Source organism: Ochotona curzoniae, unplaced genomic scaffold, assembly GCF_017591425.1.
Source record: "Ochotona curzoniae isolate NIBS_2020 unplaced genomic scaffold, NIBS_Ocur_1.0 contig_291, whole genome shotgun sequence".
In the NCBI taxonomy this organism is placed as follows: domain Eukaryota; kingdom Metazoa; phylum Chordata; class Mammalia; order Lagomorpha; family Ochotonidae; genus Ochotona; species Ochotona curzoniae.
Window position 1 is genome coordinate 176,189 of NW_024465649.1, and position 24,176 is coordinate 200,364.

Sequence of the window (24,176 nt, forward strand, 5' to 3'; positions counted from 1 at the left end):
CCGTCGTCCCTTCGGTCGGCGAAGGCTCGCCGGGGCCGGGGCGCTGCCGCGTGGAGCGGCTGGGGCGTCTGGGCCGGAGGAGGGCCCGCGGCGGAGGAAGAAGTCCGGGCCGCGCCGCCCCGCCCGTCGGACTGCCCGCCCCGCCTACCCGAGCAAGGCGGAGCCGGCGCCTGAGGAGCGGGAGGAGGAGGAGGTGGAAGAGGAGGAGGAGGAGAGGTCGGAGCCGTCTCCAAGAACCCTTAGAGACCGAGTCCCCGGTGGCAGCGGCGGCGGTGGGGGCAGCGCAGTGGCAGGCGAGTGAGCTCCAGGCGACGGGTGCGCGCGCTCGGGGAACCGGGTCCCCGCCGGCACGAGGGGCGCAGCGTGGGGCGGCGGCCGCCTTCGCGCCCCGGGTGCCGGGAAGCGAGATGGAGGGAGGAAAGGAAGGAAGAAAGGAGGGAGGAGGGAGGAAGAGTGTCCCAGAGGGCGGGGACTGTCGGGGAACTGGGCGCTGAAAGGGGTGGAGGAGGGAAGGTGAGGAACGCCGGGATCCGGAGCCTGAGACGGGGCGCGCGCCCCCGACGGGCGGTCACCGGAGGGCGCGGGACGCCAGGGCCGAGGGCTCGGGCCAGGGACACGGCTCCGGGTTGCGAGCCGGAGCTGGAGGCGAAGTTTCCCCTCGCGCGTCTGCTCTCTCTCTCTCTCTCTCTCTCTCTCTCTCTCTGGTCCTCGGTCTTGAGCCCCGCGCCTGGTGGGAGGTCTCTCCAGTCCACTGTTCGCAATCCTTGGGTGCCCGGGTTTGGAGGAGGGCAGGCGGGCGGCCGGCGGACGACGGGGACGCCACGCCCCTCTTTCCCTACTTTCCGTGGTTCTCTGGGGACGAGCGGGCGGCCTCGCGGCACTCGGGGAGCCTGGCGGGCAAGTAACGGGTCGCGCGGGGGAGAACCACCGGGACACACCCCGCAAACCCGGAGCCTGCTCCTCCGCAGCCTGTGCTTGCAGGTGGGATTTAGCGGAGAGGTCGAGGCTGCCACTGGAGTGTGGCGTGGCTTTTTGTTTTATTTTAAGGTATTTCTGGAACACTAATACTGTGGGTAGGGGTGACTTAGGATTGTTTTTCTTTTCGTTTTAATCGGGGCCTATCAATTAAAGCTTGTTTGAAAACGTTGTCACCAAGCGTCCGCTGATACTGGCTTGGCTCTTCTGAATTCTGCAAACTTAAACCGTAACTTGGGAAAAGGAAGCCATGGTTTTCGTTAACCTCCCTCGCGTGGGGGCGAAACTTTGGACGACTGGAAATCCAAGGAAGGGGACCGGAGAGGCCCTTCACGTCACGGTCACCTGCAAAGCAGTGACTAGAGGAGGGTGGAGCCGACCCAAACCCACAGCCTGACGAAGGGGCTTTGCGCCCCCGCACCGGGGCACACTGGATGGCTGTTCCCAGTGGAAAGCAGCCGGGGGGCTTATTAGACCTTGTGGAGTTGGATCAACTTCACATGATTAGCTTCCTCCCTGTCAGTTATTTCCTTTCCCCCTGCTGTCTCTGCGGACACTGTTTATATTTCCTGGGGCGGTTGTAGCTTTGCCCGAATAGATTGTCTATAATGAATCTTGGGAGACGTCTGTGTGTTTTCTGTTTTAAACTAGAGTTTTGTTTGATTTATAAACTGCTGGTCCCCAAACGTACCGCTGCCAATCTGCAAGGTGGGGGCTGCAAGGTGGGAGGGGGCTCACCTAGGAGAACCAGCTAGGCAGCTTCCCTGTGAAGGGACTGCCTTTGACTATTGACAAGATAATCCATTAGAGTAAGGTAGGTTTTTTATTTTTAAACCAAATGGCATGTTTTATCAGACGCCTTTAACAATAAGCAAAACATGTGATACACATACACATAATTTGTTTTTGAGTGACCGAACGTTTTCTGAAGACTTCAGTGACCAAAAGGACTTTCCGGGCCGGAGGTTGAGTTCTGCCCTCCACCTAAAGCCCTCAGTTAAGACCAGAAAATGTGGATCAATGTAATGGGCATTCAGACCTGATCCATGATGCAGTGTTATTTGGCTCAAGTCATGTAATAGCTGTCCGTAAGGCATAGATGGCTTTAGATTGACGCAGAGAGAGATAAAAATGAGAACTTGTTGACCGAGAGATGGAAGAAATCAGTGTTGCAAATGTTTTCTGTTCAGAAAGCTCCAATCTTGTTGGAAAGACTAGCTCTGTAACAGTTCCACCTGTGGTTTTGGTACTTGTTAGACGACATGGGTGGGTCTTCAAGTGGCTGGAGCACAGGGCTTCTTAATCACAAGGTTCGAGGAAATGATAAGTTAATACCAAGTTAGGTTTAAATGTTGATTCTCTAGCAAGAAAAAGATGTCTAATTTAGAATGATATCACTCACTGTTGGATATTTATTAGGTGACTATTTTTGTTGTTGGTTTGGGTTTTAATTATTTTAGGTTTATGTCAGCTTAAATGTAACCTTGGTGGGTAAGTTGTAGAAGTCAGGTGTATATTTTCTGAGCTGTAACTTGGAAATGAAGCTGAACAGTAGTTCTGGAGTGGGTTTCCATGTCAGACTTGGATGAGAATTCTAGTCATGTCACCTTTCAGTCTGATTGATAGCATTGGGTTTCTAGTGGTCTTTGCAATGTTTGTGAAAGTATATGAAACAGTCCTTGGGAGACGCGCGGACCGGACCAAATCCACAACAGAGGTTCAGAATTACCCCCACATAATTACCCACGTTTTATTTATATAGCCTTTTGAGCAGCGGGCTTTGGGATGCACTTTAAGATGGTGCTTTGAGCCTTCTGGAAATGGTTGGATAGAGCAGTTTTAAATTGCAGAGGAGTTGCAGGTTTGTGTGTGATGTTTCTACCGCAGCAGTAGAGATGAGCGTGACTGGAGGACTGGGTCTTAGTGTGTCTTCGGTGCTGACGTCACGGTTGCACAGTGTTGTCAGAGGCAGGCAGCCTAAAATGCTGCGTTAATTATCTCAGAAAGAGAATTTATATTTCATATAGTTGTGTTTATTAGCATTGGATTGGAAATGAAACCAAGAGCAAAAAAGTATTTGTCTTTAACCAACTATAATGTTTAATTAAAGCATGCAAAATGTGACCTGTCGGGTATCCGGTTACTTGCTTTTGCGTGTATTGATGTCGAAGGCCAACATCCAAACCCTCAGAAGTGTCAGAACTGACTGTGGTTTTGTTTTTTCAAGCTTTTGTGGGAATGAATGCCGAGTTAATTTTGGGACTCATCACATCAGTGAGGCATACTCACATTTGAAAAATTTTTTAAATGCTTCCATCTTTGAAATAAACACTTCTAAATTTTGACTATGTTTGTCTTTCCTTAATGCACATCAGGTGCAAAGAATTGGACAGAGCCAGGATCTTAGCTCATGCTGCAGATGACTTCTAATTTTACTAATTGTTCTGCAGGGACATGGAGAGGATGGTTTATGATAATTTTCCCTAAGTATAAAGAGTACAGTTTTATTAAGAATTGTTTCTTGTCTATGACATTATGCTCTGAAGCAGTGGGGGACTGGGTTGAATAAATTATTGATTCCTTCGACTCCTGGAACTCCACAGCATTGCGATGGATTCTTGGCTCCTACTTGAAGGTGTGTAGACTATGAGCGAGTTATTTAATCTCTGTGCTTCAGTGGGATGTTGGGAAGAGTAAATGAGTTAACCTACACAGACCATTTAGAATAGAGCCTGGCATACAGTCCATGCACAGTAAATATCAACCCTGAATTCCTGTTGAAGTTTTTATCTTTCCAAGTGTTAGATAGGAGTGTGTATTATTTTTGTAACAGGAAAACAACCACATGAAATTTTAATGTTTCCCTCAAATCTAAAAATGTTCAGTAATATGCAGAATCCTGCCAAATAGCGCTTGCAAAGTAAGAGAATACAATTAGGCAACCATCATTGCATTTTTTGAGCATGAAATGGACTGCAGTGTTAATTTGTCCAACAAATTTTCCTAGATCTCAGTTGTGTTTGCTTTCACATTACAAGTTGCAAGTAAATCAGTAACACCTGTGAAGGCTCTTGCAGGTTCAATAGATCACTGCACAGAGATGCAGTGAAACTAGCTGCAGTGTTTTAAAATGCTTGAGAAATTTCTCTTGATTATGCAATGTATACAATATTACATGGTACTCCATAAATATGTAGAATTGTTTAATGTATCAGTTAAAAGAATTTTGAATGTTACAAGTAAAATATACAGAAGACTTTAAACTCTACCTCTAAGACTTTAAACTCTACCTCTAGGTAGAAGAAAATGGTTGATGGGGTTCTGGTACGCATCCCATGTTGCCCATGTTCTCCAATGAATATCTGTCTATCTATCTATCTATCTATCTATCTATCTATCTATCTATCTATCTATAGCTTATTTTTATACTGGTTACTCAGAAATAGTGCTGGTTTTTAAACAGCAAATAGAATTTTGTTGTGTCAGGAAGGACAAATTTGGTGGCAGCTGGAGGTCCTTAAGTTAAATAGCAAGACCTTTGCAGCAAGAATTGTTTGCCAGTAGATAGCTGGTTCTTTTAGGAGTTGGTGATTTGTCTTCCCAGGAGATGTTTGGTGGTTTATATATTTTTATTGGAAAGGCAGATTTACAGAGAGAAGGAGAGACAGAGAAAGATCTTCCATCTGCTGGTTCACTCCCCAAATGACCACAGCAGCTGGAGCTGAGCCAATTTTAAGTCAGAAACTGGGAGCTTCTGCTGGGTCTCCTACACAGGTGCAGGATCCCAAGGCTCTGAGTCATCCTTGGCAGCTTTTCCAGGCCACAAGCGGGGAGTTGGATGAGAAGTGGAGCAGCAGAGACACAAACAGGTTCCTGTATGGGATGCTTACCCTTGAAGGTGGTGGATTAGCCAGTTGAGTCATCATGTTAGCCCCAATAGATATTTGATAAGTCCATGGCCCTAAAAATCTGCCTGTAGGGACGTTTCACCAACCTTGGCTCTATATGGACATTGACAGTTGCTCGTCCTGGCCTGAACTGACAAACTGCCTCCTGACAGCACCTGTAGTATCTGAGACTCCTGGAAATCAGGAGCAAGGGAGATTGTGGTGCACCTAGAAGAACCAAAAAGTCTTGTAGAGAAAGAATGAATTCACACAAGGCTGTCACCCCATCTAATGAGCTGCTCCATGTCTGGAGTCCTTTCTAAGCCCTTTCTAAATATGTCATCTTTATTTCTCACCACAGCTCAGGCGAGGAAGCCGAGTTCTCCAAGCAGCAGGTGCCAGGGAGTGATACTGATCCATATCTCATGCATGACTGAGCTCATAGCTGAAGATAACAGGCAGGAGAGCTGTGTGGGGAGCAGGGTTAAAAGGCTGTAAGTCACATCAAGAGAAACGTGAGGACAGGGTTTTTTTGGGCAGTGTACCTGAGGAGGATTAGCTGGGCCTCCAAGCTGGGCATCTGGTCTCCACCCATGACCACAGGATCCTGCTGGCTTGATGTGAATATCGGGGACCAATCCCTGTCACTCCTCTCCCAGAGGGACCTTGGGAGTATATGTAAAGGGACTGGCCTGCCAAATGCCATTCTAGAACCAGTTCATACTAGTAGATCCTGACTTGCTTTTCCTCTGCAGGGCAGCAGGTCAGGAATGAACAGGTAGGGTGGATCCAGGCAGAGTGTTGGTGATTTGACTGAAGGTAACTTCTGGCTGGAGTATTCCATTTATTGCCTGGCCTCTCTTGAAAATCATTTCTGGTGTCACTTAAATGTTTGCTTTACCATGTCAGGTTTTATTGGGTATAGTAAAAGTGCTTAGCTGTGAGTGTCTGGTTGCCATCCTGTGGCAAAGTTTTTGTCTTTCTTTTAATGGGTCTGCATTTTAGAGGATTACTGTTTAATAAAAACCAGAGGGTTGCAAATGCTTATGACTGTTGATACCTTCAGCTGTTCTTGAGAATAAGTAGCCAGAAGAACTGCTTTGGCATCTGTAGGAGCAAATGGACTGCTAAGGATCCTCTGTAGTTTTTGCATTCGTTGGTTTCAGGTGGGTGAGCTTGGGGTCAGAGGGCCAGCCTGCATTATTATGTGTGTGCTTGCTTACAGAACAGGCTGCCGTTTCATTTGCAGTGAGAGAGCATATCACTGACTTAGAATCCCCCCCGTTTGACCTGGGAGCAAGAAGCAACAGTTCTGGTTGAACTTGAGATGGTGTTATCACAAGTGCTCACTGGAGCAAGTGCCAAATCAGCCGTTCTCCCACTTCACATTTGCATTCTGTATCGAGAATTGCCTTCATTCAGAATGGCTGTGTGTGAGCCTGCGGGAGATCACTGGGGGTAGAATCGTCACTGCTGTGGAATAATCAGCCTTTATCTAGCTGCACATGCTGCCAGCCAAGATGTTCCTGACTGCTGGCTGCTAAACCGTTGGCCTCCACTTTGACTCAGATCCCAAGCTTACAGTGACCTCAGTTTGTGTGAGCGTTTCAGGGAGACTTAATAGCAGAGGAGACGTGTGGGACCTCTGATGAAGGCTCAAACTGAGACTCATTAAAGGTCAGCTTGGGCTAAACGTGAGAAAGGACAGTGGAATCAAAATCCAAAAGCTGCTTGGAATCCCTCGAGGCTTAAGCCTGCTGGAGAGAAAAGCAACATTCCAGATTTCTTCTACCAAAATCTCAAACTACACAGGTTTCCAATCTAATAGACTGCTTGCCTAGGCTTTAGATTTAGGAAATCTCCCAAGTTACTAGAATGTGGTCTGCACATTGACTTTAAGGTTCCTCACAGTCATACAAGGTCATGATTGAATATTCTGACAAGTTGTCAAGGGGTTGGAGGTGTGCTTGCCGTCTAGCCATGAAGCAGAAGGACTGGAATGTGGCTGCTTCATAGGGATGCCTTAAACTGTTAGATAGGGGGCCCAGCCTCCGGGTTACCAGACCAACTTGCCATGCTGCCATCCACACTGCAGTGCCATTTGAGACCTGGCTGCTCTACTTCTGTTTCAGCTTCTTGCTAATGTCATGGGAAGGCAGAATTGTCCAAATGCTTGGGTCCCTGCCACTTTTGGGAAAAGCCTGGATGGTGTTTCTACTCCTTGGCTTTGGGCTGGCCCAGCCCTGGGTGTTGTGGCCATTTGGAGAGAGAAATAGTGTATGTGAAGATCTGTCCCTGCCTCTCTGATGTTCTGTTTTAATTCAATAAATGAATCTTAAGGAATATTTGACAGAGTACTGTACAGATTGTTCACTGTATGTGAGTGCCTGACCAAGGAAGCAAATGGAGGAATGGGAACTGCTCAGAGTATATATGTGGGGATAGAATTGCCTCTGCTACATCCAAAGGTCACCTGCTTGATGCATTCAAGCCTGCAAAGCCAGTTCTACTTGGAGGGATTGTCTTTTCTCACTTCTACAATGACATGAGATGACTGACTGCACCTGTTTTTCAGAGACCCTTCAGTCCCACTAGCCCTTTGGATCCCATGAGCTGGCAGAGTGTAGCATGTAATAGCTACTTAACAAGTATCAGTGGAAAAAGGAAATAAAACTGTGTCCTTTGCAGTGTGTGCTACCAAGATTCATGAGCCACTGCTCTCTTTTAAATCAGGAAAATAGACTGTGTTTGTTAGGAAACACATTCATTGGGACACATGCCCTCTGACTGGCTTCCTTCTCACCAGCTCATCATTTCCTAAGGGGTAGGTAGAGAAAGACCAGCCCTTAGGGATGATGCTGACGGTGTCGAACAACAGAAGCATGCTAAGTGTTGTCTAATACATGCCTGGGTATACTGCACTCATTATATAGTCGGCCTGGTCCAGGGAACGGAGTAGTACTTCTTGGGACTGTGCAGGGAATCTGTGTTGCTGACCAGCAGTCAGTTCTCGCCCTCAAGGACTGCAGATGGCAGTGACTGCAGGAGCTTTTGGAACTTACCTGAGAGCTGCCACATTTGGGGGCCGGGAGCGGATGGCTGATCCAGTTTGGAGTTGGAAGTGAGCAGTCTTGTAATCCAAGCTGCAAGGCTAAGAAAGCTGAATGTATGTAACAGGAGTTTCTTGCAACCTCCTAGCACCTCTTTTGAGAGAGTTGTTCCCAAGGCCAAGCCAGATTAGTCGGTCCCACTGCTGAAGCTGTGGTACTGAGGAGAAAGGGGCTGCTGTGTGCTTTGGACTTTGGTCACATGATGGCTTCTTCGAGTCCCTGCTTTGCAGGAGAGCAGGCAGACGCAGAGATGTGCATGCCTTCCACAGCAATCTCATGAAGAGCAGCCATCTTCAGGCAAATGTAGATTCGAAAGTCGTAATGGGAGATGATGAATACTGCAAAAATTCCCTGTGGACACCTTTAACACACTCTCCTGTTGCTTTTACAGTAGCAATGGCTTTTACAAAATTCCAGAGTCTGAACTTTTCAGGAATCCCTCTCTTGAATTAGCCAGAGGATCCCGGCACTTGCCCTGCCTTCTCTTTTAATATCCGTATTTGATGCATGGCAATCTGCAGCCATTATTGTGTGAACCACAACTACAAATAATGACTCCTGGCCTGCTGCCTGGGAAGTGCTGCTAACCTTCTGCGTTTGCCCCTATTCGCCTGCAGTTCTCTGACCTCCTTCCTGCTGTGATGGGCATCAGCGGCTCTCCAGGCCACTTGGCAGGTGGTAGAAGAGGGCAGCAATCAGACGTCCTGTGCTTACCTCTGAACTCTGCCCCTGGGCCTCTCTGACTCACTCACTGCTCCCTGGCAATGTTCTTGCCTCAACCTGTGTCTCCCAAACATCTTCCCTTGAGATTTTTTTTGCAATCCTAAACTGACCTTGTCCTACGGACTCCTAGGAATCATGATTTGTACTAGATTGTATATCTATAAGATCCCCCCAAAACTTTGCAACTATGTAAAAAAAGTACACACTGGGGACTGGGCCAATGTTGTATAATAGAGTCAGCCTCCACTTGTAGTGCCAGCATCCCATATAGGCTCTAGTTTGGGTCCTGGTGGCTCCGCTTCCAATTAAGCTTCATGCTCATGGCCTGGGAAGGCAGCAGAGGAGGGTCTAAGTCCCCAGGCCCCTGTGCCTACATGGGAGAGCTAGAAAAAGCTGCTGGCTCCAGGCCCACCCAGCCCACCCAGCACTGGCCATTGTGGCTGTTTGGGGAGTGAGCCAGCAGATTGAAGATCCTCTTTCTCTTCTCTCTGCAACTCTTGCCTTTTAAATAAAAATAACAATTAAAAAAAATACACACTAATAAATCTCACTCACTTTCCCATCCAGACCTTACCTTCCCCTAGTTTCCACAAGAAGCATCTTGTAAATTTCAGCAAATGAAAATGTGTAAGCTTTGTGCCCTCTTTCACAAAGATGGCATATTACATGTACTGGAATCTGGTGTTTTAAAGGTGCCTGTGTGTCTTGGAGTGCTCTCTTCCCAGCACAGTGGTTTCGCTCCTTTGGCATTCTATACTGTCTTTGGCCATGACCAGCAGTGCTGTGGTGAACGAAGGTGTAACAGTGTGGGGCCTGGTGCGATAGCCTAGCAGCTGTAGTCCTCACCTTGAACGCGCCAGGATCCCATATGGGCACTGGTTCTAATCCCAGCAGCCCTGCTTCCCATCCAGCTCGATGCTTGTGACCTGGGAAGGCAGTTGAGGACCACCCAAAGCCTTGGGACCCTTCACCCACATGGGAGACCTGGAAGAAGCTCACATCTCTTGGTTTTGAATCGGCTCAGCTCCAGCCATTGGGGCCGCTTGGGGAGTGAACTATTGGATGGAAGATCTTCCTCTCTTTCTCTCCTCCTCTCTGTATATCTGCCTTTCCAATTTAAAAAAGCAAAAACAAAAACAAAACCAATCAAAGGTCACTGTGCTTTGGGGTAGGTTTATCTTCAGGTTGATTCCCAGAAGTGACACTACCGAATCCTGGAGCCCTGTCATCCCCTCCAGAAGCAGTGAATCATTTGCCTGCTTGCAGGCAGTGCCCCTGCTGTCTGCTTCCCCGCAGCCCCGTCAGCAGGAAAAATATCTTTCTATTTTTGCTAATCTGATCGGTGAGAAGCAGTAATTTGGAGTGGTTTACAGTTGTCTAACTTTGAGTGAGCCAGAGGTGTGAGCTCACCCTACGTCTCCTTGTACCTTGTCTGAGCTGGCGAATCCTCCTGCAGGCATTTTTTTTGACCTTTCCACTTGCGTACATCTCTGTCAGAGTCTCTTAAATACAGACTTCAGAATGTGATGGCTCTTTTGGGCCTTGGGGTAGAGTGGGCTGCCAAATTGTCACTGCAAAATCAGGAGAAGTGGAAAGCAGGGTTTTATGCCAGTAGCTAATGTCTGAATTATAAATAGTTGTCGGCTAATGGTATTATTAAACTGGGGCTTCTCCAGAACTGTAATGAAGATGACATTGTAGTCTAGAATTTCTCCCTGTCCAACAAAAGCAAGCACGAGAGACTGAGGGACAGTTCCTACCAAATCTTTTAAGAATTCTGAAGTTCTCCACGTTAGTTTACCTCCTGGGAGAAGGCTATGTGCATCCCCGTTGCGTTATTCACAGATGAGGTCAGTCCCCTGTCCCACCCTCCTCTGTTCTCCCACTCCCACCATGAATTCATGTGGGGAGAGAGAAGATGAAAGTCACAGGGTGTAACTTTCATTTTCATCTGAGTTTCATAGAAAGAGGGAAATGCTGGTTGTGTTTTTGTTTTTAGAAATTTGAAAGAGCCAGTCCTTTGTAGAGTTAGCCTATATCTCCATCAGGGGAAAAAAATGCCAAACAAATGGAGGGGAAAGAAAAGCTCACAAACAACAAAGAACTTAGTCATTTGGAATTCCCACACTCCCCAGTGGCCCCTGGAGGATCAGAAAGAGAGGATCTTATCTCCCAAGCCCAGTGCTCTACTTCTTTTCAGCTCCTGAATGTGTGGGTTCTTACTTGAGTGGAGGTCAGTTCAAACTCTCGCAGGCTTTGTCTTTTCTTGCCTTTATCTCTGTCACTGTGGTATTGCTGCCTGCCACCGTTCTGGCAGCAGCAGGCAATGGGCTTCGGGTCTTTTCCTCTGTGCCCATACTCACAAGGGCACTGGCCTCTTAAGTACTGAATGAACACTACTCAGGATAAGCACTGGGTACTTTTAAACATTTGTGGATATGCTAAATTTGGTGCAGAAAATGTTGAACTTCAGGGCTGATTATTTTTCAACGTCTGTTTCTCTTAACTTTCTGAAGTACCTTCCTCTCTCCCCTTGAGACCCGGTTGGGTCTCGGGGTCCACTGCATTAGGGATTCCGTGCCTGACATGGGCCTGGGGAGGTTGTGTGGCTACTGCTTTGCCCTGTAGCAGGATATCCTCACTTGTGGAAGTTCTCTTGCAGTATGTGTGGGGTTAGAGCCTCAGGTAGAGGTTCAGATTACCTGGGCAAGTCACCTGACCTTTCAGATACTCTGTCACTTTGCAATAGCATGGTAACATGGAATTTCAAGAAATCTAAGCATTGATTATGAGATGTGCCATTCTCTGCTACAACACCAACAAGGGAAAATACTGCTGATGAAACTATAAAACCTGTCAGCTGTGATGTTGTAGTCTAGATTAGGGCACAATAATTCTTTTCTGGGTTCTTGCCTCTTAAAAGTCATTTTAAGCACAGGCACCAGTACGGCTTGTAAAGTGGTAAGATTTATTCAGACAGTGAGGAATACGGATGTATGAGGGTTGTGTTCAGGGAGTCATTTGACTGACAGGTAGGCAGAAGGGGTTACATACGTGGGGAAAGTGTGGCTGATCTGCTTGACCTAAGTCCATATCATTAAGACTGTATTAGCTTGCTACAACTTTTGGCTGACGGAACAAGTTAACACAACAGTGATTTCTGGCATTTCTGCAGGTCAGAAGCCAATGTAAGTCTGGATGGTCTGTGTCCTGTGAGATTTACAAGGCCAAAAGCAAGGTATTGACCTTTTTGTAAATATTGACAGGCTCTGCAAAGAATGTTTCCTGTCTCCTGTGGTTCTGTGGAACCAGCTCCCCCTGGGGGTGGAGCCTGTCTCTTGGCTGGGGACCACCCTGAGTTCTCAAAGTCTGCTTTCCAGTACTTGCACTCCAACACTCAGGAGCAGCAGCATTCAACCAGTGCTCCTCTTGCCCAGAATCTCCCCGGTACTCTTCCCGTTCTGTCTCTGCTGCTAAGCATTCAGGTGATTAAAGAGATTGAGGCCACTTGAGCAGGTGTGTTGTGGTTCAGCTGGTGAAGCTAGTGCCTGCAATGCTCACATTCTGTAACAATGCCTGGTTCGAGTCTTGGCTTCCAGCTTGAGAGTAAACACATATTGACCCCAGTGTCTCGGTTACTGTTGCCCTCGTGGAAAACCCAGATGGAGGTCCTGATTTCCTGCCTTTCACCTGTTGAGAACATTTGGGGAGTGAACCAATGGGATGTCTTTGTCACTCTTGCCTTTCAAATCAAATATATAAACCTTATTTTTGAGCCCATTTATGGAATGTTAGCTCTCTGTGAAGGTCTGTCACTTTTTTCCTTTAGATATATTTACTTATTTTGAAAGAGCTGAAAAAAGAGAAGGTGAGAAAAATCTTCCATCTGCTGGGCCAGACTGAAGCCAGGAGCTGTGTCTGGGCCTCCCAGCTGGGTAGTAAGAGCCCACACACGGGGGCCATCTTGTGTGCTTTTGGCAGGCCATTAAAGAGCTGTATCAGAAGTGGAGCTACCAGGACGTGAACTGGTGCCTATCGGGAATGCTAGAGTTGCAGGTGGTAGTTATACTTGCTGCACCACAACACTGGCCCTTGAAGTCTGTAGCATTAATAACAAATTGTAAAAAAAAATTTGCCATGTACCATATGTATTCATAGGTTCCACAGGTTAGGATACTAACTGGCATGTGGGGAGACAGGCTGCATTTCAGGAAGTCATCCTAATGTTAGGAATGCTAAGATTTGCTTCTGAGAATTGATGAAATACTACCTTTAGCTTGGAAATAAAGGAGACACTGATGTATATAAAGCCTTCAGGGAGGTAATAGTAAATTCTAAGACCTTAAATATTATTATAATTACAATTGACATTAAATGGTGGTCACATAATACTCATTACTTTCAGTATCAATGGAAGTTATTCGGACGATTGGATGCATTTGTTGGGTGCCAATTGAGGCGTATAGTGTCCATATGATAGCAAATTTGATAATGATGATGATAATTACTCCTTGAGTGCCAGCATTATAGGAGCATATGTTGGGGACAGTCCATGCACCTTTTCACACTGTGCAGTGGCCCCATGGTAGGAAATACTGGCCTTGTTTGCATTTGAGAAAATGGATTCAGAGAGACCGAATACCACTTAAAGAACTAGTAGTAGTATGTAGCAGTGACACTGCATCACGGATCCAGGTTTGACTGTGAAGTCTGTCCTTTTCCCAGGGCTATGCTGCCTGCTCCATCATCCGTGGTGATACCATGAAAAGTATAGAACGTGAGATGTCCACCTATTGGGCTGAGGGAAGAAGAGGGAACATAAGAAAGGTGATGTTGTAACTAGTTTGTCTCTTGTACTTGCACTTGTCTTTGCTGTTGAATGTTAGCTTCTCAGGGGCAAATCCCCTGTTTCTTCATCTGATTTTAAGACTTTAATGAACTCAAATGCCTTTTTTTTTCATTCCACAGACATCTATCACTTGCCTGGTTGGTGCAGCTATAGCTATGAGCAGGCAGCCAGAGTGCCTTGAGTAAAAACCATTTGACTAAGATCAGTACAGACTGGAAGTATTGTGGAGGCAACGAGCTGGGGCGAGCAGCAGTGAGTGATGGGCCCAAGGGCTAGCGTTTGGCTGCCACAGTAAGGCTGATTAGGGATGGCCACTCTGTCAAGGAGGCATTTGAGCTCAAATCTGAGGGAGAGAGGCAACTCAGGGAAATGTGGGAGAAGAACCTTCTGGGAAGGGGAACTGCCAGCACCAAAGCCCTGAGCCAGAAACAAGCTTGGCGAGCTGGAGCCCAGATACGAGGCCCAGGAAACACAATGAGTGCATGGTAGGAAGTGGGATTGGAGAGGCAGGCAGGGGCCAGATCATGTGGGCTTGAGTAGGGCATTGTAAAGAGTCTGAATTCACTGGAAATGGAAACAGGATTGGCTGGAGAAATATACCTTCTGGTTATGAATAAGCTACAGGGGGGCAGGGAGTAAGTCCTGAATTTGCCCTAAACCTGGGGAAGGCCTGCTTCAACCAAGGCAAAGTAGGAAAAGCATTATAGTGAGGTAGAAATAGGAGCTACCTGCATTCAACACAGGAAGATTACAGTCCCTAGAGATTTCTCCCGACACACCTGCAATCTGTCACATCCAGAGTAGTGTATTCTGTACAGATCTCTTCCTCTCTCCCTGACCTGCTTGTCTTCCTGTTTCCCCCACATTGATGCAAGATGCCTACCTCCACCTAGCTTGCTGTACTCTGCAGCAGCTCCTCCCTTTCCTGTAGCTCCTCCCAGCTCTGCACCCCTCCCCTGGCTGCTCCCACTTCCCAAGATATCTGCTCTCCACCCTTCCCTCCCTTTCACCTGGATTGTAGCTGTGGTTTCCTGACTCACCTTTACCGCCACCTTGCCACTGGGGTGATTTCTCCAAAAACATACCCTTGAATGGGTCACTTCTAGCTGAAAGCCTTGTGGTGGTTCTCCAAAGGCAACTTCATCCAGTAAAATGCTCAAGTTCAAGGCCTAGAGGTGATATTTAACTGCTGTGTCAGTTTCCCCGTCTGTAAAAAATGGGGGTGCTGCTAGCTCCCAGTTAGCTGCAGAACTGAGCTGAGTGAGTGAAACCCCTCCCTGAGCATCATCCCAAACGCAACCCCAGCCCTTTTTGGTGCCATCGGGCACATCAGTTCACAGCCCTTACCCTTCAGGACCTAGAAAAACTGAAACTCCTTCATCTCTAAGAACAACCTGCAGTTAGAGTTAGTTAACTAGCTGTCTGCTGCAGAATAGCTCGTGTCTTCTTTTTTTTTTTAAAATTAAGATTTATTTATTTTTATTGGAAAGTCAGATATACATATACAGAGAGGAGGAGAGACACAGAGGAAGATCTTCTGTCCGATGGTTCACTCCCCAAGTGACTGCAATGGCTGGAGCTGCACTGATCCTAAGCCAGGAGCCAGGAACTTCCTCCAGGTCTCCCACAGGGGTGCAGGGTCCCAAGGCTTTGGCCCATCCTCGACTGCTTTCCCAGGCCACAAGCAGGGAGCTGGAGGGGAAGCAGGGCTGCCGAGATTAGAACCAGTGCCCATATGGGATCCTGGTGCATTCAAGGCAAGGACTTTAGCCACTAGGTCACCGCGCAAGGCCATATTCCCGCCTTCATAGTGCTCTTCGCTGCCAACTCTCAGGACATAGTCACGTTGTCCCTCGCCTGGGTTCCCTGCAGCATGCGCTCCAACCAGCTTGCTCAGGATGTAGGTACTGATTTCCAGAGGACTCCACAAATATCTTTTTGTCATAATTTGACAACCTCTTCCTTACCCAGATCTACTAAATCCAATAAAAAGAAATTTACATTTTGTTCAGCTCTTAGCAGTTTTCTATCACAGCTACAAAAGTGTTGACCTTGATAAGTTGGAAACAAAACTATGTTTCTCCAGCTTTGAGTAACCCCCCAGTGTTCCCACACCTTTCTTTGTGATTCACACTGTCCCAGCTCACCTAGACTCATTGGACAGCCCTAAATCTCTGAATTTCTTCACACAGTTTATGATGCATTTGTTGAAGATTCTAGGAAAATAGGAATGATAAGGTACTGTTTTTAGTTTGAAAGAAGTTTCCCTCAACCTAGTGAATGACTGCCTCTCTTGAAACCTAATTTCATCATGTCCTCCATCTATTATGACATTTATTAAACACCAGCTGTTGAGATGCACTCATTATGTACCATTCCTGCCATAATAGGGACTGCCATGCTAATGGGGGAGACAGACATAGTGAGTATTGTCAGTGAGGTAGACGTGGTGGGTGGCTTTGAGAAAAGGGATATGGAAGCACAGAGAGGACCATGTGGCTGACTTGGCCTTGGCCCGGCCAGGAGTGGGGAATCTGGAACTGGTTTTGCTGTTCAGGTAGAAATAATGGATGGAAAGATCACTTGGATTTTCCCTTTCCTTGGTATCCAGAGGCATGATGTTCAGTCAATAATACTCATGTTGATGAGGTAGTTTTCTCTACATTCTTTCTGTATTCCTTTTAGAATGTGTTATATGTCTTGGATTTGGTGGTATTTTTTTTTTCATGTTTCAATTCAAGGCACAGAAGACTCAGTACGTGTTTAGGGAATTTGTATTGTGTTGAAATAAGTTTTGAGCACTTTGTACTTCTCAGTAAGCTTTGTAATGTGTCTGGCCAACCATGGTCCAGGGTCCATGACCCAGGATGGGGAAACTGAGGCTCCCTAGGCAGCTTCTCCTCCCTGCAAGGCCATGGAGCTGGGGAATGGTGGAGGTGGAGTCAGAACTCATGCCTCTTGTTTTCCTGTTTTTGTGCTGCCTTGTCAAATCTGCCTTGTCAGCTGGGGGATTCTCGGTACTGACCAATCCAGCCATCTCTTATCACCCTGCTTTGCTGGTCCCAAGAAGGCAGACTGGGGGCAGGAGCCAGGACCAGGGGGAGCCTCAGGCACTCCTTCTGTTCCCACCCTCCTCCCCACCCCCTACACACAGGTATTTATGGGTCACACCCTGAGTGACCCACTTGGAAACCTGGGGTGGAGCTGGGGTGGGGCAGAGTTTGGAGGCTGCTGGGGGATGAGAGAGGCAGGGAGGACCTTGGCCTGAGAGTGAGTAATTTGTAAACAAGTCTGGAAGGGGGGTGAGTCAGGGAGGAGGAGCTTGAGGAGCCAGAGCTTGGGAAGCTGTGAAAGCCCCCAGGAGGATATCCCCTGGCAGTGACCCTGGGCTCACACTTTGACCCGTCTCCCAGCTGCAGGAATAGGCTCTCTGCCCCACCCTTGCCGATCATGCCACCATCTTTATTGTGGGGACTGGGCCAGGAGTGGATTCACAGGAAGGGCCCAGACCTTGAACTTTGCCTGCTGGAGAGAAGTTTCAGATGTATGATTTATCTCTTTCAATCTTTGATTGGAAAGGGAAAAACATTCTCCAAGGGAATAGGAAGGAAGTGGCAGCTCCTATTCAAGGCTGCCTGACTTGAGGCTGAAGCTGGCCCAAGCAGCAGTGGGTGGGGCACTGTGCTGGGGGGCACCGAGGGCAGGGTCTCCTGGAAAGCCACCCACCTACCTGCCCCTGGGATCCCACCACCCAGCCCTGCAGAGGAGCCTTCCTGCTGTCAGAGTTCACTCTGTGGCGCTGGAAGTGGCCCCAGAGAATACAGAGGTTGACTGAAGATTCTTATCCTATCAGCAGCTCTGGGATTGGACTTGAACTCCCTGCCTCCACTGCTGCAGTTTCCTCCTCCTCCTCCTTGTTGTCTTCCTTCTCTGCTCCTCTTCCTCCTTATTCTCCCTCTTATACATCCATTCACTTATTTGATTCACTCACCATGGCCAGGGCTGGGCCATGCAGAAGCCAGAAGACTAGAACTCTGGGTTTCCATGCTGGATGGTAGGGACCCAAGTGCTTCAGGCATCAGCTGCTGCCTCCAGGGTACACATTAGCAGGCAACTGGAGTTTAGGACTTGGACCCCCGGCATTTGGAAGTAGGTGCTAGTGTAACTAGCCATGTCTTAATCACTGTTCCACAACACACACTGAACCCCATGTTGAAAATACGTTGAGCACTACTCTGTTAGAGAAATCAATGAATCTGTTTGTTTAAAGCATGATCACACATTCACACACACATATACACCATTCAGATATTTGCAATTATTTGTGTATACTTTTAGGTAAAAATGGACTATCCTTGAAGGAAGAGCTCCACTTTTTTCCTCTAACACAGTAACCCATGGCATAACAGCTGGAATCTTGGGGACTGGGGCAAAAAAGGAATCTGGGCTGAGACTTGTCTCATCTTGTAACTCATGGCCACGTATGTTACATGGAGCATCAGTGCAAATGATTGTAGGGGTCATGCATAGTTCTTTGCAAAGAGCTCAGAGAAAGAGAATAATCTTCCATCTGTTGGATCACTTCCCATATGGCCACAGTAGACAAGGTTGGCCCAGGCAGAAGCCAGGAATCTGCAATTTACTCCGCATGGGGTGCGGGAGCCCCAATATTTGGGTCGTGCTCCACTGCTTTCCTAGGAGCATAAGTAAGGAGTTGGGTTAAAAGTGGAGAAGCCGGGATTATAAGCAGCATCTTTATGGAATATCAGTATTGTATTCCAAAAGGAGACTTAGCATGCTGTGCCACAATGGTTGGCCCCTAAAGAAACTTGGCTTTAATGGTCAACATGAAGTCCAGCAGTGTAATTTCTTTTTGTTGGGGATTTAGTGAAGGAAAAATTGCTGGGAAGATGACTTACAGCTTTCACATTTATGGTGATTTATTGTTTTGTTTTGCTGGACATAGAATGCAGATGAGAAGATTGGTCAGAGGCTTCTGCTTGTTCTTAGCTGAATTTTGTGTGGGTTAGCACTCCCTTCCCTGTGCAGTTCTGCATTTCTCCTTGAGACCTGGCACTTTTTGTTAAATTTCCAGAAGCACTAGAACTAGGAAGTAAGGATCTGGAAGTTTTTTGTTGTTGTTTGTTTGTTTTTGCTTGCTTTTTAAGATTTACTTACTTTGAAAGGCAGAGTTGGAAAGAAGAGAGAGTGCTTCCAAGTATTGGTTCACCCTCTGAAGTTAGAAACGTAGAACTGCATCCAGGTCTCTCACATGGGTGGAAAGAGTCCAGACATCTGGCCTGTCTCCTGCTTACTTCCCGGGGACATCAGCAGGGAGCTAGATTGCAATTGGAGTAGCCTGGGGTCCACCTGGAGCTCGGGTAGGTTGCTGGTGTTGCAGGTGATGGCTTTACTCCGCCTTACCACAGTGCCTTTTGCACTCTGCCCGTCTCCCCACAAAGCAGGGAGAGATGGTGTCTTCCATCAGCTGGTCCACTCCCCAAAGCCTGCATACCTGAGGCTAGGTCAAAGCAGAAGCCAGGATCCAGGAACTACATACAGGTCTCCCATACAGGTGGCAGGGACTCAAGTACTTGAGCAAACATTACTGCTACCTCCCAGGGGATGTGCCAGGCAGCAAGCTGAATTGAAACTATAGTAGCTGGGGACTCAAACTTCGGATGAGGGCCTCTCAAGTAGTGACTTTAACAACACCAAGCACTCATGCCCTGTGCCTCCTCTTGACTAAGCACTCCAGCCCCATCAAGATAGTATAATTGGTTCACTTTACAGAAAAGACTATGTCAGAGAGGTTTAGTGACTGGCCTAACACTGCACAGCTTGTTGGGAGAAGAGCCAAAACTCAAATCTGAACCTATGGGACTATACTAGGTTCTCCTAAGACTCAGTGTTATTTTTCTCATACCTCTGAGAGGTTTGTTTTATTGTCTATGGAAGATTGTGCTGATCAGCCTATACAGTATAAGAGTATCCAAAGCTGGTAAAGCTCCAGGCTTAACAGAGCCAACCTCAATGTGGAGGACACAAAGTCCGGGGAAGGGAAAGTGGAAGTGTTTGCTGGCAGGTATGGTGTTTATCAAGAGCCCAGCAATTGCTCATACAAATTCATTTTCATACTGACTCATAACAGCTGCAAAGACTGGAATGATCAGTTCCCAGTTCAATTGTCTTTTTACTCTGTGTGAGCCGCCCTTGTTAAATATGGAGTTGTGATAGGTAGGAACGATTCTGCTGCTGCTTAATATGCCTGTCCTCAGTTGTTACACTGAATGCAGGCTTTTGTATTTTCTCACCAGCAAATGATGCCGAGGAAGTTTAGAGTAAATGTTGGAAAGGTGACAGAATTAAAGGGTTGGCATTCTCTGCAGTTTCTAAACAGGAAGGGCCCAGGGCTGGCACTGTGGAAGGGTGCTAGGGAACAGATTTGGAAACTGTTTGCTAAGCAAGCACAAAATTTTTTTTAATCTTTGCATGTTTCACTGATGTTTTCCAACAGTGTTTTAAATTTATCCTTGTAAGATGAGAAGATGTAGGTTGTCAGTATTAAAATGGGAGCTCATAGAGTGGCAGGGAACAGAATTTAGACTGACAGGGGCTAAATCCCAGCTTTGCCGCTTGCCACATTTTCTACAAGCTGGAAAATGGAAACATCACCTTCCATGTGGAGTGACAGAAAGTGAGATGAGAATTCATGAAGTGCTTGTAGCTGTGCCTGACACTGAGCAAGCTCTCAAATGCTTGCTGTTGTTGATGTAATTAACTGAGGTTTAATTAATTTAATTGGAGGAGCTGATGAAAATAATGGAGGGGAGGGAGTACTAGAGTTGCCACAATCCAACCTTCGGTTAATCCTTCCAGGATAAATAATTCTGTTTTAGCTCAGTGAGTTAAGGTTTGGGTCATTTTTTTGTTTGTTTGTTTTTTTAATTCTCACAGTTCTCCAAATTTCTGTTTCTTTAAAATGGTACCCTGGGAAGATCCCTGAACTATTTCCTTTTGAAACTTTGTCATCTTTTAGCCCTGCTGAAAGTTGAGAGATTAGGCTCAGGAGGGGGCAGGTGCTCTGTGCTGGAGGGCAGGGTGTTTCAGGTGTGCAAAAAAGGCCTCCCAGGCTCAGGTGCTAACTGATGGCTAAATGCGAATGTTTTCATTGTGGCCACTGCTTCTTCTGCACAGGGCTGCTTTAAATTTTTGTGTGTGTGTGTGTGTGTGTAAAAAGTATAATTACAGAGAGGGAAAAGAGACAGAGGAAGTTGTCCATCTGCTGGTTCACTTCCTAAATGGCTGCAATAACTGATGCTTGGCCAGGCTGGAGGCAGAAGCTTCTGCATCTCCCACCATGGGGGTTCAGAGGCCCAGGGACTTGAGCCATCTCTCACTTTTCTAGGTTGGAATTGGAGCGGCAGCATACATATGTATACATACGTTATGCCGTGGCTTAACTGGCTAACCACAGTGCTGGCTCTCACAGTTTCTTCATAACCCTCAGGGACCCCAGAGCTACTAGGTGCGTCCTTGTGAGAGGGACACTCAACAGACCTTTCCAGTTAATGTTCAGAGATTTCTTGTGGCTGTGTCTTATCTGAGCTCTTGAAATAGGTACAGTAGATTCTGTGCCAAACGCAGGCTCCTCATCCCAGGGGAAAAGTGACTTCTCTGTAAAGGGAAGCAGGTGGACCAGATTTCTCTCCGAGGCTTCCTCCACCTTGGAGGCATGACGATTGTTGACCTGGTTCTCCAAACTCCAGCAGGATTCATTGCCTGTGCCTCCATTTCCTCATCTCTCAGCAGAACTTAATGCCCTGATGTGCCTCTGTCTCAGGGATATGGGATAAGGCTCAAATCAGGAAATGAGGGAAACTCCCTCTGTGTGCTTTATTTTAGATTTTAAATACTCTGATGCATGGAAACTTTGGGTTTTGTGTTTTGTGGGGTTTTGGGTAAAGTTCTGTTGTTTATTTGACAGAAAACACAAATCTTCCATCTGCTGGTTCATTCCAAATGGCTACAGCAACCAGGTGTGAGCCAGGCCACAGCCAGAAGCCAGGAGCTTCATCCCAGTCTTCCACACGAGTAGCAGGGATCAAAGTACTTGGGCAGTATTCTGCTGCCTTTTCAGGTGCATGAGTAGGAAGCCAGAGTAGAGGCGGAGCAGCCAGGACTTGAACTGGTGTTCTGACACAAGGATGTTGGTGTCATGGTGGCGATATATGTCGCTGCAGTGTAACACTGGTCTTGACACCCTTGGCTTAATGCAAATTGGGAGTTGTCTTCACTCTAACATGCTGCAGTCAGATGAAATTGCTTCAAAGTGAGTGGGGAATAGTAACTCAACTGGCATGCTATTGGCCCTGGAAGATGTGGGCCCCTTCAAAGAGGACATCTGGGGCCCGGCGGCATGGCCTAGCAGCTAAAGTCCTCGCCTTGAATGTGCCGGGATCCCATATGGGCGCCAGTTCTAATCCCGGCAGCTCCACTTCCCATCCAGCTCCCTGCTTGTGGCCTGGGAAAGCAGTGGAGGGCGGTCCAAAGCTTTGGGACCCTGCACCCATGTGGGATACCCAGAAAGAAGTTCCTGGCTCCTGGCTTCGGATTGGCACAGCACCAGCCGTTGCCCTCACTTGGGGAGTGAATCATTGGATGGAAGATCTTCTGTCTGTCTCTCCTCCTCTCTGTATACCTGACTTTCCAATAAATAAATAAATCTTTAAAAAAAATTTTTTTTAAAAAGAGGACATCTGGTCCATGGGTTTTGTGAATCTTGCTTGGCTAGGCAATTCCTAGCCCATCACTCCAGTCTGTTTGTCTGTCTGTGAAACTGAAGGTGATCCCCCTTTATTGAAAGTTCTGGCTCAGACCCAGCACAGTAGGTAGCCAGGTGGTAAATCCTCACCTTGCAAACATCATGATCCCATATGGGTGCTGGTTTGTGTCCCAGTTGTTCCACTTCCCTCCCAGCTTCCTGCTTGAGGCCTGGGAAGGCAATGGAAGATGGCCCAAAGCCTTGGGACCCTGCACCCATGTGGGAGATCCAGAAGAGGCCCCAGGATCATGGCTTCAGTGCTGTCTGTTGTGGCTACTGTGGAGTCAACTAGCAGATGGAGGATCTTTCTGTTTCTCTTCTCTGTAAATCTGCCTTTTCAAATTAAAAAAAAATCAATAAATCTTCAAAAGAAAAAAACAGTTACGGCCCTCCACTTCTATTTTTTTTTTTGCCCCCTTTTGCTGCTTTTCTTATCATCAGCCTGCCTAAGCCCCAATTGTGTATGCTCAATAAACAAAATCCCCTCTTGCTATTGTGGCCTTCGCTGCATTCTGGTTGGTTTCCAAACTTCACTCTTGGAGAACAATCCCTCACTAATGTCCAGTGGCTCACTATGGATGTCAAATCCCTTAAGGAATGAGCCACCACATTTGGCTGCCTTGAAGTAAGCCTTCTGACTTGATGTAAGTGAAGTAACACTGATGGTGGTTAGCAGGCAGTATAACGTCAGTGCGGCCAAGGAAAGAGAGCTAGCTTGGTGTGTCTAAGGAGTTTGCCCCAAGTGATAGCCAGTAGAACCAGGAGTGTGATACTGGGAGGGAACCTCTGCCTGATGCCTTGGCTGTGGATATCCCAAAAGCCCCAGGAAGTATTGTACTGCAACTGAGTTTGCCCTGTAATGGCTGGATGATGGAGGTTGTATTGAGTCTTAATCCTTTCAGTAGTGCAGCCCTGTTCTCTGCCCTAGAGGTTCCTCTGTGATGGCTATGGGGCACAAGGTGGAACTCTGAAGGCACAGGTCCAACACTTCCACTATGGATCCTTCACAGGTGAAACAACTTAATGTTTCAAAGATGAGCCTCCTGCCCAAAACTGCTTTTGAAGGAAAGTTCCTCTGTTCATAAGGAAGAAAAGCCAACAAGCGCTACTACAGAGCCCGGTTGTCAAATGTTAGGGAATAACTGAGTGATGTGCAATGTTCCTGCGTTGCAGCTTGAAAGTTTGTGTGTCTCAGCATTTCCCTGTTGGGCTGGACCCACCTGCAAACTGCTCCAGTGATTTAAGGAATAGCAGTCATCGTCCTTGCTGCCGGTTGTATGCCAGATACTGTGTTTGAAAAACTCAGTCTCATTTGGAGATGGAACCTCTGAGGTATTTCTGGTCCATTTTACAAAGGAACATGAGCCCTTCAACATTTCAGTAGCTGATTGTCCCAGTGTGGGAATATGAACCAGGACTATGTAAGGCCAGACTCCTTCCATCTTCAGCATGTCCCTTGTCTTTCTGAGGATCAGTGGTTCCAAGTCTGTGACCCTGGGGAAGTAGGGCAGGTGTGTGGATTTAAAGCAAGAGGTTTGAGAATCGAGATATACAACAGGCATGGCCTGCATGCTGGATGCCCCACAGGTCAATGTCTCTTTGCTCTCTCTCTCTCTTTTTCAGTTTAATTATTAAAGATATATTTTGGGAAATGAAATTGAGCAGCAAAACTAAGCAAAAAGTACAGAGTTCCTGTCTATCCACTGTCCACACATCTCTTTACAGTATCCACCAACCAATACCAGAGGCACAAGTTCCAGTCAATGAAGTTACATGGACACATGATTATCACTCAGAAATCACAGTTC

At 47.0% G+C, this 24,176-nt stretch overlaps 1 protein-coding gene across 3 annotated transcripts in view; it reads left to right on the forward strand.

Moving 5' to 3' along the window:
• The first annotated feature begins 200 nt into the window (after positions 1-200).
• Positions 201-24,176, forward strand: part of GNG12 (G protein subunit gamma 12) — a 136,650-nt gene continuing 112,674 nt past the window's right edge. Inside the window, exon 1 of one of the 3 annotated variants that reach the window (XM_040978384.1) lies at positions 201-293. The gene's annotated coding sequence lies outside the window, so the exon portion shown is untranslated. Of the gene's footprint in view, positions 316-24,176 lie in introns of all 3 variants that reach the window. The other 2 variants (XM_040978385.1, XM_040978383.1) reach the window with 2 other exon arrangements.